Raw genomic sequence first — 13,603 nt, 5'->3', positions numbered from 1 at the left:
AAAAAGCAAGGAAAAACATGGTTTGCAAATGATATTTTTATATACCCAAAACCCAAAGAAATCAATTATAAAGCTATTAGTACTAATATTTAAAAAAAAACGCCTCTGTAAAGTAGCCAAATGCAAAATAAGTTTACAAAATCAATAACATTTCCATATGCCAGGGACAGATAAAAATATAAAGAAAAAATCTCCTTTATGATAACTGCCAACTGCATATAATACGCAGAAATAAACTCAGTAAGGAATGAGCAGGTGCTGGATGGAAAGACCTAGAGAGGGGTTTCAAAAAACTGAATAATTGAAGAGACATAGCGTCATCCTGAGCAGGAAGACGAACTACTGAAAGGTTAATTTAGAACATTAACCTTTTGAAAAGTTAATTTATAAGCTTAATGCAATTCTGATCAAAAGCCCAATGACCTGTTTTAAGTTGCTAAAATGATACCTAAGTTTAACTGGAAAAATAGATGGTCATGGACAATGGATATTTTGGGAAAAGGTAGCGAATGCGGGTCCTCCTCCTGCAGGGGAGTCACCGGAACGGCCAAATGATGCTTGTGACACCAGTGGGGCGGTGGTCTAAGCGCCGACGGGCTGAATATGGAACAGTATCGAGACGGCCTTAATACATGGAAAACGCACATGAAAATGGAAATGCATAGAGGACAACATTAAAAAAAAAAACAATGAGAAAAGAAAAAGCATTTTTTGCACGGTCACCGAATTAACTGGGAAAAGAACTGCTACCTCCTCAACTCACACCATTTACTAAAATAAACTCCAGATGGAGAGAAGTTAAAACAAACTCAAGCCAAAAAATAATTAGAAAAAAATATAGGCAGATACATATCTGACTGGTTTTTCTGAGCAGAAAAGCTGTGGGAAATATGACAAGCCGGTAGTTTTATGCAAAATGTATGCGTTATGTCAAAAATAGAAACAGAAGGGGCGCCTGGGTGTGAGCTCAGCCAGTTGAGTGTCTGCCTCCAGCTCGGGTCATGATCCCAGGGCCTGAGCCCCACATCGGGCTCCTGCTTAGCGGGAGCCTGCTCCTCTGTTTCCCTCTTCCCCTCACCCCACTCATGCTCGCTCTGTCTCTCAAATAAATAAGATCTTAAAAAAAACAAAAAACAAAAAAAAAAAAAACAAAAAAGAAAGGGATACAAAAGTGTTTGGCACAAAAGCAATAGCCTTAATATACAAAGAACCATTGCAAATCAATAGGAAATCAACAAGCCCTGTAATTGAAAAATCATACAGGCTTGTGAACAAATTAGTTTATAAGAAGACGCAAGCGGCCCAGAAACCAGAAAAATATTCAGCTGTAAGAATGATGAAGCAAAACTTCAAAGGAGGCCCCCGATTCAGTTCCCTAACCTTCCCCTCATTGGCACAGGCACCGGACCTACTCATGTTTCTAAAAATCTGGTGATTTTAAGGCCCGGTGATTCATTGCATTGTGTCATTCATTCACTCGTTACACATTCATTCGTTCATTCCTCCCTCTAGGTTGGACGCCATGATGGGCCACGGGGCCGGATCCTGGGGCCGACGTGAGGAACCCAGCAGTGTGCGCTCACCGCAGCTGAAGGACACGGTCCACAGGCCCGCGCCTCGGTGGCCTTCGTGGCCTGGACGACCCACGAGGCGACACTGGCTACCGTGCCCAGCACCCCGGCTGCTGCCTGGGCTCAGAGCCGGGAGAGGAGAGAGGGGCTCCTCGCAGAGGGACCGCAGCGGTGACAGGGGAGGGACAGGGGCACCTCAGACCCGCCCGTTACAGGAGGCTCCCGGGCCAGGCCCCTCAGTTGCCGTCTACACGGTCCCTCTGTAAGCAGGGCCCTGAGAGCGGGGAGGCCACCCCGGCCTCTGCGCGTCCCCAGCACTTAGAATCCAGTAAATCGGAGGTCCCTGGGTGGCTCAGCAGTTTGGCGCCTGCCTTTGGCCCAGGGCGTGACCCCGGGGTCCGGGGATCGAGTCCCGCGTCGGGCTCCCTGCATGGAGCCTGCTTCTCCCTCTGCCTGTGTCTCTGCCTCTCTCTGTGTGTCTCTCATGAATAAATAAATAAAACCTTTGAAAAAAAAAAAAGAATCCAGTAAGTCGGGGCCGAGTGGACACATGAACCCCAGCAGAGGGCAGGCAGGTAGCAGGAGGCTGTATTGCAGCAAGGGAAGGCAGCTGCACGGCTGAGAGGCGGAAACCGTTATGCTTTAAGTAATAATCCAGACACTTGGCTCGTTGAATTTGGAAAATACAGGCAAACATTAAAACAAAAAAAAAAAAAAAAAGAGGAAACTTTATAACCTTACTTTCCTTCCAGAGGCAACTGTGATTTTTTTTCTACATTTTTCCATACATATTTCACACTGTGGAGCTAAGACTGTATATATAACTGCGTGTGGTCTTTCTTCAGTAAATTATTCTCATCCTGGGGCCCCGGGGGGCTCAGTGGTTGAGCGTCTGCCTCCAGCTCAGGGTGTGACCCCGGGGTCCCAGGATCGAGTCCCGCATCGGGCTCCCCGCAGGGAGCCTGCTTCTCCCTCTGCCTGTGTCTCTGCCTCTCTCTCTCTCTCTCTCTCTCTGAATAAATAAATAAAATCTCATGAATAAATAAATAAAATCTTTTTTTTAAATTATTCTAGTCTTAAAATACAAAAGGCAAGGCGCATTTGTAATCCACGTAGACCTGCAGAAACCCACGTGCGAAAACTGATCTCCCAGGTGTCCTCCCTCCACCCAACCCAAAGTGACCAGGCGGGGACAGGTCCCTCTCCGTTGTCCTCCACCCCCCTCGCAAACAAATGGACACATTCTGGGAGAATTTTTACTATTTTGCTTAAAAACAAAATCCTACTTTAGCTCATTTCTCTGCGAATGCTTTCTCACTTAACGACACATCAGAGACGCCTTCGGGGTCGGTAGATACATAAAACCGAACTTATTTTTTTATATACAGGTCTAATAGTCCCCGGCACGGCTGTATCTCAGTTTACCCAACCACTGCCCCGCCGCCCGCCATCCAGGTCGCTTCTCGGTTTCCTTTTGCAACGATTCGGTAAACATTATGCCACGAGCTTCTCCCCCAAGATAGTCAATCTGTTCGGAAACAGCATTTTAAAGGGATGCACGACGTTCCGGTCCAGGGTTAAACCAGATTTACTCAACTGTTCTCCCACCATCAGACATTTCAATTGTTTCCGGAATTTTATTTTTTCGGTTTTTAAATCACATCTGGGCGCTCAGTGAGGTCTGGTGACAGATTGAATGCTGCTCCGCATGGTGGAAAACACTGCCCCGTGGCCAGAGTCCCAGAGGGATGCTTGGCTCGCAGGAGCGCACCCAGCTTTGGGTTCGAGGCTGGGGCGGGAATGGTCCATACGGCTGGCTGACCCGTGTGGGGGGCACTGTGGACGCAGACAGCCTGGAAGCCTGACTCACCGGGAAGTCTCCCTGAAACCATATGTGTGTGAGTGAGCTGAGGAAGTCATAAGCCAGAGCAGCAAATAGAGCGGGAGTCCCTGCCGGACGGGCTAAATGTCCTTTCGTGCCTTTAAGATGCTGAATGTCTTCCTGTTTTTCACTTCTTTTTGTATTTTTATTATTTCTTTATTTTTATTTTTATTGTTTTTAAATGTGCCACCAAGATGCTGAATGTCTTCCTGATCTTCACTTCTTTTTGTATTTTTATTATTTCTTTATTTTTATTTTTATTGTTTTTAAATGTGCCTCCAAGATGCTGAATGTCTTCCTGATCTTCACTTCTTTTTGTATTTTTATTATTTATTTTTATTTTTATTTTTATTGTTTTTAAATGTCCCTTCAAGATGCTGAATGTCTTCCTGATCTTCACTTCTTTTTGTATTTTTATTATTTATTTTTATTTTTATTGTTTTTAAATGTGCCTCTAAGATGCCAAATGTCTTCCTGTTCTTCACTTATTTTTGTATTTTTATTATTTATTTTTATTTTTATTGTTTTTAAATGTGCCTCCTAGATGCTGAATGTCTTCCTGATCTTCACTTCTTTTTGTATTTTTATTATTTCTTTATTTTAATTTTTATTGTCTTTAAATTTTCATTTTTTATTATTATTATGTTATTATTATTTTATTCTTATTTTTATTATTTTCTTAATTCCAGTGGAGGCAACACGAGTGCTCTATTACTTTCAGCCGTGGGCTCTCGTGATCCGACGATCCTGTGCGTTACTCAGGGCTCATCACGGGACGTGCACTCTTGAGCCCCTTCACCTATCTCCCCCATCCTATCAGTTTGCTCTCTGCATTTCAGAATCTTTTGTTTTGTTTTGTTTCTTAAATTGCACAGATGAGTCAAATCACACGGCGTTCGTCTTTCCCTGACTTATTTCACGTAGCACAGCACACGCTGGCGCCATCCAGGTTGTCGCAAACAGCCAGATGCCATCCTTTTCCGTGGCTGAGTCATAGCCCAGGGTCACGTGCCTCAGCAGCTCTTCTCGACCCATCGTCCACCCACGGACACATGCTCGGGCCTGTTCCGACTCTCAGTTACCGTAAGTAAAGCCGCAAGGGATGTAGAGGTCCTCGAGTCATCTATAGTGACTGTTTTTGTAGTCTCCGTTCTTGACTCCTGAAGACCAGCCTACTGCCCTGTAGGCGGGAATGCTGCTGTGGACTCCATTGGCGGGCACCTGGCATCTCCTCTGTGCACAGGATGTGCTGCCCCCACCCACCCATCCCTCTCTCCCATCAGCGTGGTGACCAGACACGGCCAAGACCCATTTGGGGCTCAAGAACAATCCTGGAGAATTAAACACTTTGGGTCGTTGCTCATGCATCTGTTTTTGGACAGTTTCCCTATGACAGACTTCCAGAAGTGCAGGTTACTGGCTCAAAGGGTATGAACATTTGTGATGCTTGGGCTCTGGATCTTGCAAATACTTTCTGGAAAACACTCCAATTCCATTCTCAACAGCCGTGTCCATGAAGGCCTATCTCGAGCCATCTTCACTCGCATTGTGTGTCCTCTTATTGGAGGCTTTTTCCCTCCTTGACAGGTGCAAAAAGAAAAGCTACCTTTTTTTTTTTTTTTAAGATTTTATTTATTTATTCATGAGAGACATACAGAGAGGCAGAGACACAGGCAGAGGGAGAAGCAGGCTCCATGCAGGGAGCCGACACGGGACTCGATCCCGGGACTCCAGGATCACGCCCTGGGCTGAAGGCGGCGCTAAACCGCTGAGCCACCCAGGGATCCCCAAGAAAAGCTATCTTGTTTTATTTCACATCTCTTTAGAACTTCGATTCTAAACATTTTTTTTTTCAACTTTCTTTAATAATTTTAGATCCTCCCTCTGGGAACGATCCAATGAAATCTTCGGCTAATTTTCCACAGTTGTGTTTATTTTTTCTTATTGATTTACAAATTTATGTCCTCTAGGCATCACATGTGCTACCTATACGTCTGTAGCCATTGTGGCCTTTTAATTTTATGATATTTAACATACAGACGTTCCTAAGTTTTACGTACGTAAATCTTCCGTTAAGTTCCCACGATTTCCTTACCAATTTGTACTAACTCTTCATAGAATCTGGATTTTACTCTTTTGTCATGTTTGTTGCAAATATTGTTGTCTACCTGGCTGTGTGCTTCCTGCTTTGTTTAGGGTTTGTGTGTGTGTGTGTGTGTAGATTAAAATGTCCAGTTTTGCAAGCAGTACCATTCACCTGTCTTTTTCTTGGTGATATTTTTTAGAAAGACCTCTCTACCGAAGACCGGCTGGCTTCTCATCTCTGCCAACAACATAAAAGCTAAAGTCCTTGCCCTTGAAAGCTCTACCTGAATGGATGCTGCACCGCCTCTTGACCTCCTGCCCTGTCCCTTGTCCCCTCATTTTCACGGTCAGCCATGCTGCCCCCGGGCCATTCCTTGAGCCCATCATACGCCCACCCTGGGACCCTTCATTCCAGAAACATCTTTCCTCAAGACCCATATGACCTACTCCCTCACTTCCTTCAGCTCTGGAGTCAAATATCGCCTTCTCAGAGACCACGCTACATAAAATCCAGGCCCCGCTGCTTTCACACTGGGGGTCCCAGGTTCCTGCTTTTTTTTTTTTTCTCCATAGCATTCAGCACCCACTGCCATGGACTCTCCTGCTCACTTTCCTCCCCTTCCCATTAGAATGCCGTCTCCGTGAGAACAGAGGTGCTATTTTGTTCTCTGCTCTATCTCCAGCTCCCAGACCTATACTGGCACATGGCAGATGCTCCCGGAAGAGCTGCGGGTTGAATGAATGAATTCATAAATATTAATTGCCTACGCAACTCCATGCTCGGGATGCTTGCTCTCCAGTTCCTTCACCCAGCTGGCTACAGGTGCTTCGAGATTCCTTCCGGCCTCCAAGCCACCGTCTTGGAACCCTCCTGACAATGGCATGGATGTCCCCCCTACCCACCAGCCGCCCACTGGGAATATCCTTGCTTTCCCCAATGATGCCCTGATGACGTTTGCGTGGCTTCCCCATCAGTAGCCTCCTTGAGAGCCTATTCATATTTTTATCTCCACCACCTCAAGGGTTCAGTCCTTGCCCACTGTGGACACTCAGTACCTACTATGGGGATGAATGCATGCATGACCGAAATGAATTAATCATTTTATAATATTCAGACGATACGCTACAATTTCATTTATCTGTGTAGTTAGGGTTTATTGGGGAGGTGGCTTCGGAAAAGGTTAAAAGCATGCGTTTGGGAAGCAAAACCCTTGGGAGCAAATTTCTGTACTTTTTGGGCACTTCATGTAAACCCTTTAAACCTTAGTTTGGACATCTTTAAAATTAACACCCACTTCAAGGATGGCTGTATAGATTAATGTGCTGGTACCTGCTAATTGCTAAATGCTCAGACGGTACCTGGCACAGGACATGTGGTCAATAAATACCAGCTAATCTTTCCATAAAGATTCGTGCTTTTCTTCATATAGGTCCCAGTCACATCTTGTTAAGGTTGTTCCCAGACATTTTAAGCACTTTTTCTTGCTCTAGTGAATAACATTTTTCCCATGATTTTATTTTTCTAGCTGTTTTTACAGATATACAGAGAACCTATTGATTTTTATATATTCATCTTGCATCCAACTGGGTTTCTGAACTCTTATTAATTCCAAAGATTTCTCGGTTGATTCCCTTGGGTGTTTTAGGTACACAGTCATGTTGTCTACAAATAATGATAATTTTGAGGAGATAACTCTTTTGAGAAGTTTGGCAGGAAAATTCAATTCAATTCTGCAAATATTTATTGACTGATAAGGTCAATTTTGGACAAATTTAGTTGGAGAAGCCAGTGGGAAATCCAGATGGAAATGGCCAGAAGGCAATTAAGGCTATAGACTGGAATTTTGGGAGTGTGCTCTGGGCCGAGCTACCGATTCATCGAAGCCATGTAATTAATGAAAGCCCCCCAAGAGGAAACGCAGAGGGAAGCCGCAGATGTGGCGCAGGCCATCACGTCCACCGGATGCGACTCGCCTGCCACGCGGAGCCACCTGTGCACCTCAGGTCTATAGCGGGACTATGGTCCAGCTGTGGGCACACCTTCTGGCACGGGGCCCTTGCCTGGACGGGTGGGGGGGGGCAGGGAGCGAACCGAACAGTATCTCTGGCCCTTCAGGAGCGGGGCAGAGACCACGCCAGGGACCATGTCTTCGCCCCCCTCCCCTACACACCCAGCTTTGCTCCATAAACACCCCCAGGCCCTCACAGGCTTGCCCTGGAATGCCCTTCCCCCGCCTCCTACCCCCCCCTCCCCAGCTTTACTCCCTGCTCACGACTCAGTTCACAGAGCACCTCCTTTGAGGAGTCTTCCCTGGTTTCCTGGGCAGTTTCTGCCTCCCCTCCTCCCTCCCTCCTTCTCCCCCTCCCTCTCTCCATCTGTCCTTTCCTCCTTCCCTCTCCCTCCGCCCCTCTGTCACTCCCTCCCTCCCTCCCTCCCTCCCTCCATCTGTCCTTTCCTCTTTTCTTCCCTCTCTCCAACCACCATCCACCAAATTCCAGGTCTTCTCTCTTCCCTCCCGATCTGTACCTTGCAGCCGAACAAAAGCAGCCTCTACTCTTGCTTAAACTCCTCCCATGGCTCCCCTGGATAAAGCCCTTAATCCTCAATATGGTGCAAGAGATGCCGCTTCCCTGCATGAGCCAGGCCCTGTTCCTCTCTTCACCTTTCTGCAGCTCTTTCCCTTAAATGATGCTCCGGTCACAGCCAGACTACATTCCGCTCCTTTGCTCACTCTGAGTCGCCAAACTGAGTCCCCCCACCCCCCCCCACCCCCCCACCCCACCCCCCCCCCCGATTGAAGCATCCTTTCCCCATCCTCTGGTCTGGCCAACTCCTATTCATCTTTTAGGTCATAGGTCAAAATTCACCACCTCCTGGAGACCTTACAGATCACCGCATTGAGGAGACGCGCCCCCACCCCAACACGCAACCCAACACACGCCCTGCTTCTCCACTGTCACACGTGCATACGCATCCCTGAGGGGTGTGGACTCCACGGGGTAGAGACCATGTCCCATCACATTCACGCCCATCCCCAGCACCCAGGACACTGCGCAGACAACAGGTGCCCAGCAGAGGTGCACACACGTCCTACCGAATGGCAGACCCAGAGCGCCTCCAGGGCCATGCCTCTGTCTGTAATCCCAGGGCCCGGCACCTGGTGGGCATCGCAGATGAACCTTAGGGGCTGGACAAGAGAATTAGCACACGTGTTTCTCATAAAGTTGTACGCTGATTTTTTTTTCTTTTTTTCCTATCGGTCTTAACACTCAGAGAAACTCCCATTAATGGCGTGATGTCTAGGCCGGGGTTTCTCAGTCTTGGCACTACTGGCATTTGGGGAAGAATAATTCTGTCCTCTGCATGTGGCATGTTCAGCAGCATCCCTGGCCTTACCCCCTGACTGCCAAGTAGCACATCCCAGTCGTAACAACCAAACATACCTCCAGACATTGCCCAGGGTCCACTAGGAGGGGAAAATCACCCCGAGTAGAGAGCCACTGACCTAATTCTTTGCCAGCTTGGAGCTCCTACCAAAAGCTACAAATACTCTCTAGAACAAGATACGCAGGATGCTAACCTCCCATCTTTTTCATTCATTTCGAAGGAGTCACAAACCTCCTACACCAGAGGTTCTTCATCCTTACTGTGCGATGACCCTCTCTGGAGGCCTGATGAAGCCTTCGTGAATGATGTTTTCTGTGAAATAAATGTTTTAAATAAAGCAAAGCATATAGAATTACAAAGGGAACCAATTATGCTGAAATACAGTTTTCAAAACATTTTGAAAATTTGTCATCCGGTAATACGGGCACTCCCCTATTAATGCATTATTAATAAGATCTAGCAGTGGGCCTGATGAAATACTGCAGCTCAAAGCATCAGTGCTATTTCTGGATGGCTACAACAACCATATTTTCAGGTAATGAAAATACCTGTGATCTTACCCGTGACAAATTCACACACATTGCCACTACTTTGTTGCCTATATTCATCATTGGTAGAAATGCCAAGTCTCGGCCAGAAATTAGTGAAAATAAAGACGCAATTTTCTCCCAACCATGTTAGGAAGCCCCTAGATTCTATCAAGAACCCCGGAGATCCAACTGAATTCAATCTTCCATTCAGCAAATCTGGGGAAATTTACCTAGTTCCAGCCTGTACGCGTATGGGGGTGGGAAGCCGGGAGGGATGCAGTGTGTATGTGTCCCGAAGGAGCTCAGAGTGGGAAGTGGAGTTAGACACACACGGCCCAGCTTACTAACTGTCCGGGGACACCTCGTGGTTGGGTCCCCGGGGGCACAGCAGAGACCACATACAAACAAGCCCAGAAGAACTGGTGCTTCCGTGAGGGTCCGAGAAGGAAATGAACATCTATTCACACGCTTCACTGACATTATCTCCCTAACATTTGCAATGAGCCTCTGACGTCAGGCTATTGCGTCCTGCCCCTACCACTTTACGTGTGATGAGACTGAAGCTCACGGAGGTTTAAGAGCACACTCAAGCTCAAGAAGGTAGCAGCGCAAGAGGTAGGAGTCAAATCCAGGTCTTCAGGACAGCGAAGCTCAAGCTGCAAGGATCCCACACGCCGCCGGGAGACACAGCTCCTGAGCTGTGGTCCTGTTTCCACTCTGCACCCAGTGCTGGGGGGGCACAGCCTGGGATTTATTGAAAAGAGCTTAGCACAGTTGCCGTGCCTTGGGGACATGCAAACAAAACAGGATCTCCCTCCTCTCAAGCTGGGGATGCATCCAGCAAAGGTATAAAACAATGCCCGGCAGACGGGGTTAGGCGGCGAGCCTGCCCCTGTACCACATCCAAGTGTTCTGGGGGAGTAATCCCATGCCGCTCAGCTTCCTAATTCTACCTCCAGGCTCTCTGATTCTCCTGGACATGCTTAACACGGAAGCCACCACTGTGTTCCAAATATGATTTTCCCTGCCTGGCAATACACAGGCAGCTCATTTGTCATCATTTTGAGCCAACACCAGCCAGGGGTTGTTTATTGTGTTGACGGGGAATCCTGGACCAACAGAGGGATCTCTGCATTGCTGATGGCGGAGTCTCTCACTCACAAGGTTGTGCTCCATCCCTGGATCAGCACGGAGAGGAGGGGCCAGGTGCATCTGGGGACAGGCACCTTTGCCAGGTTGGTCCCACTCCTGGCCAGGTCTTTCAGAGAAAATACAGAGCTGGCATTGAGTTCTCCTCAGCTGAGAAGACACCTGAGCTGTGGCTTTGACTCAGAGGTGGTGGCTGAGCACAGGGGCTGACACACAAAAACTCAGGTCTTAGCAAATGCTCGATTCATTCATTTAAAAAACAGCATTGAGGGGCATCTGGGTGGCTGCATCAGGTTAGCATCCAACTCTTGATTTTGGCTCAGGCCATGATCTTGGGTCTTGAGATTGAGCCCCATATCGGGCTCTGTGCTCAGTGGAGAGTCTGTTTGAGAGTCTCTCCCTCTCTCTCTCTCTCCCCCTCTGCCCTTGCCCCTATTTGTACACTCTCTCTCTCTAAAACAAATAAATAAACCTTTTAAAAAATGGTATTGAGCCCACCCAGGGCAGCCAGCTCTGCTCTATAACCAGGAACGCTCACAGCTATTGGCGCCCGGCCCGGCTTCTTTCAAAATGTCTACTGTTCACGAAATTCTCTGCAAGCTCAGCTTGGAGGGTGATCACTCCAAGACCCCAAGTGAAAAAAAAAACAAACCCAAGTGCATAAGCGCTGGTCAAAGCATACACCAATTCTGATGCTGAGTGTGATGCTCTGAACATTGAAACGGTCATCAACACCAAAGGTGTGGATGAGGTCGTCACTGTCAACCTTTCGACCAACTGTAGCAATGAACAGAGACAGGATATTGCCTCTGCCTACCAGAGAAGGATGAAAAGGGAACCTGTAGCAGCCCTGAAGTCAGCCTTGTCCAGCCCCCTGGAGACCATGATTTGGGGCCTATTGAAAACACCTGCTCAGTATGAGGCTCCTGAACTGAAAGTCTCCACGAAGGGCCGGGGACTGAGGAGGACTCCCTCACTGAGGTCATCTGCTCAAGGACCAACCGAGAGCTTCAGGAAATGAACAGTCTACAAGGAAATGTCCAAGACTAGTCTGGAGGAGGACGTCACTTCGGACACGCCTGGCAACTTCCGCAGGCTGATGGTTGCTTTGCAAAGGGTTAAAGAGCAGAGGGTGGCTCGCTCATCGATTATGAATTGATTGACCAAGATGCCTGGAATCTCCATGACGCTGGGGTGAAGAGGAAAGGAACTGATGGGTCCCCGTGGGCATCATGACATCATGACAGAGAAGAGTGTGCGTCACCTCCAGAAAGCACTCGGAAAGTATAAGGGCGATAGCCCTTATGACACGCTGGAGAGCACCAAGAAGGAGGGCAAAGGAGAAGATCTGGAAAATGCTTTCCTGAACCTGGCCCAGTGCCTTCAGAACAAGCCCCTATATTTTGCCGACCGACTGTACGACTCCATGAAGGGCAAGGGGACTTGTGATAAAGTCCCGATTAGAATCCTGGTCTCTTGCAGTGAAGTGGACATGTTGAAAATTAGGTCTGAATTCAAGACAAGTACAAGTCCCTGTACCACGACATCCAGCACGACAGGAGGGGCGGGGACGCCTGAAGCCCACTGTGGCATGAGCACCCACGAGGGTGCCCCTTTGTTTCCAGCTAACAGTCCTAGAAAATAGCTTGAGACTAGCAGCCCCACGGTGCCCGTCCCTGCCAAGGATGGTGGTAGCATAGCCCCCTCCCCATCCTTATTTTGGTTGCCAAGCATTGCCTGCCTCCCATGTCTAGTCTCTCCTTTTAGCCAAAGAAATGAACACTCCAAGGAGCTGGAAGTGAAATCTATGATGTGAAACACTTTGCTTCTTGTGTACTATGTCATAAACAGATGAATAAACTGAATTTTTACTTAAAAAAATAGTATTGAGCACCCGCAGTATCCCAGGCATCATCCCAGGCATCATCCCTGGCCTCCTGGAGCTCAGTCTAATAAGAATAGATTATTACATATTCCTCCTGTGCCAAGCACTTTCTTATGTATTTTGCAGCTAATAAACTCCATTCCATCCCCGCAACTATAATGGATAGGTATATCATGATGCCCATTTTTATAGACAAGGAAACTGAGGCCCAGGAAGGTTAAGTCACCTGCCCAAGGTGAGACAGTTGATAAATGGTAGAAGCAGGATTCAACTCCAGGCAAGCTGGTCCCAATATCTGCCTTCTTACCCACTTCTCCACATAGGGGTGGATGGATTGGGAGGCGGGGGCATTAAGAGTGCGCCTAGATGCTTATTTTCCTGAATCGATCAGTCACACTTCTTTCCGGAGCACACTCTAGGGCAAAGAACCTTGCCTTTGGGCGGCCTTCACTCAAGTGTCAATCACCCCAGCTCCGACTCCGAACTTTCTGCTTCGATGCCCGTCCTTCTAAGCCTGAGCTCAGTCATCAGGAGGGAGACCGCGTGAGGACTTCTGTGCACACTGGACTTCACAAAAGAAGGAAAAAAAGTAACCTGGGAAACAAGTGACTTGTCAAAAGCCTGTGAGGCCAAGCATATGTCTGCGTCCCTCTCCCCCACCGAAGCGCCTCCTGATGGCAAGTACCACGTCTGATTTGCTATTAAATCCCCAATACGGGAGTTGGCATTTCATAGACACGCAGCTAATATTTATTGAGTAAACAGTTTAATATGTCCAGTTGTCATCTGTGCCTTTTTTTTCGTCTGTTTCTCTACTTATCAAAAGCTCCTGGCTGCTGTTTTATTATATGCACCCGTAGAGGAACTAGCCTCATCCCCGAGGGACACAGGCAACTACAAGCCCTTTGCCCTTCTGTGACTCATACATGAAAATTAATGTAAAAGGGTAGGTGGGGGATTTAATATGGTGCCGTGGAAAGAATCACAGAGCTTGTTTTGCTGCTTCCTAGCAAGGGACATGGTCCAGTCCTTTAGTCAGAGAGGCCCCTGTCCCCCCGACTTAAAATGAGCCTCCCAAGGCCACCTTCCCATAGACGCCCTGAGTGGCCCTGA

The 13,603-nt window shown here is 47.7% G+C and overlaps 1 protein-coding gene and 1 pseudogene across 6 annotated transcripts in view; one reads left to right on the top strand and one right to left on the bottom strand.

Moving 5' to 3' along the window:
* The window catches only part of CSMD2 (CUB and Sushi multiple domains 2), a 494,027-nt gene that overhangs the window by 439,815 nt on the left and 40,609 nt on the right, over positions 1–13,603 (bottom strand). The window lies entirely within an intron of this gene.
* LOC112914944 (annexin A2-like) lies at positions 1,523–12,183 on the top strand (annotated as a pseudogene).

The sequence above is a fragment of the Vulpes vulpes genome, chromosome 10 (genome assembly GCF_048418805.1).
Source record: "Vulpes vulpes isolate BD-2025 chromosome 10, VulVul3, whole genome shotgun sequence".
Classification (NCBI taxonomy): Eukaryota; Metazoa; Chordata; class Mammalia; order Carnivora; family Canidae; genus Vulpes; species Vulpes vulpes.
The sequence above is the reverse complement of the archived record's forward strand: the minus strand, read 5'-3'. Positions and strand labels throughout refer to the sequence as shown.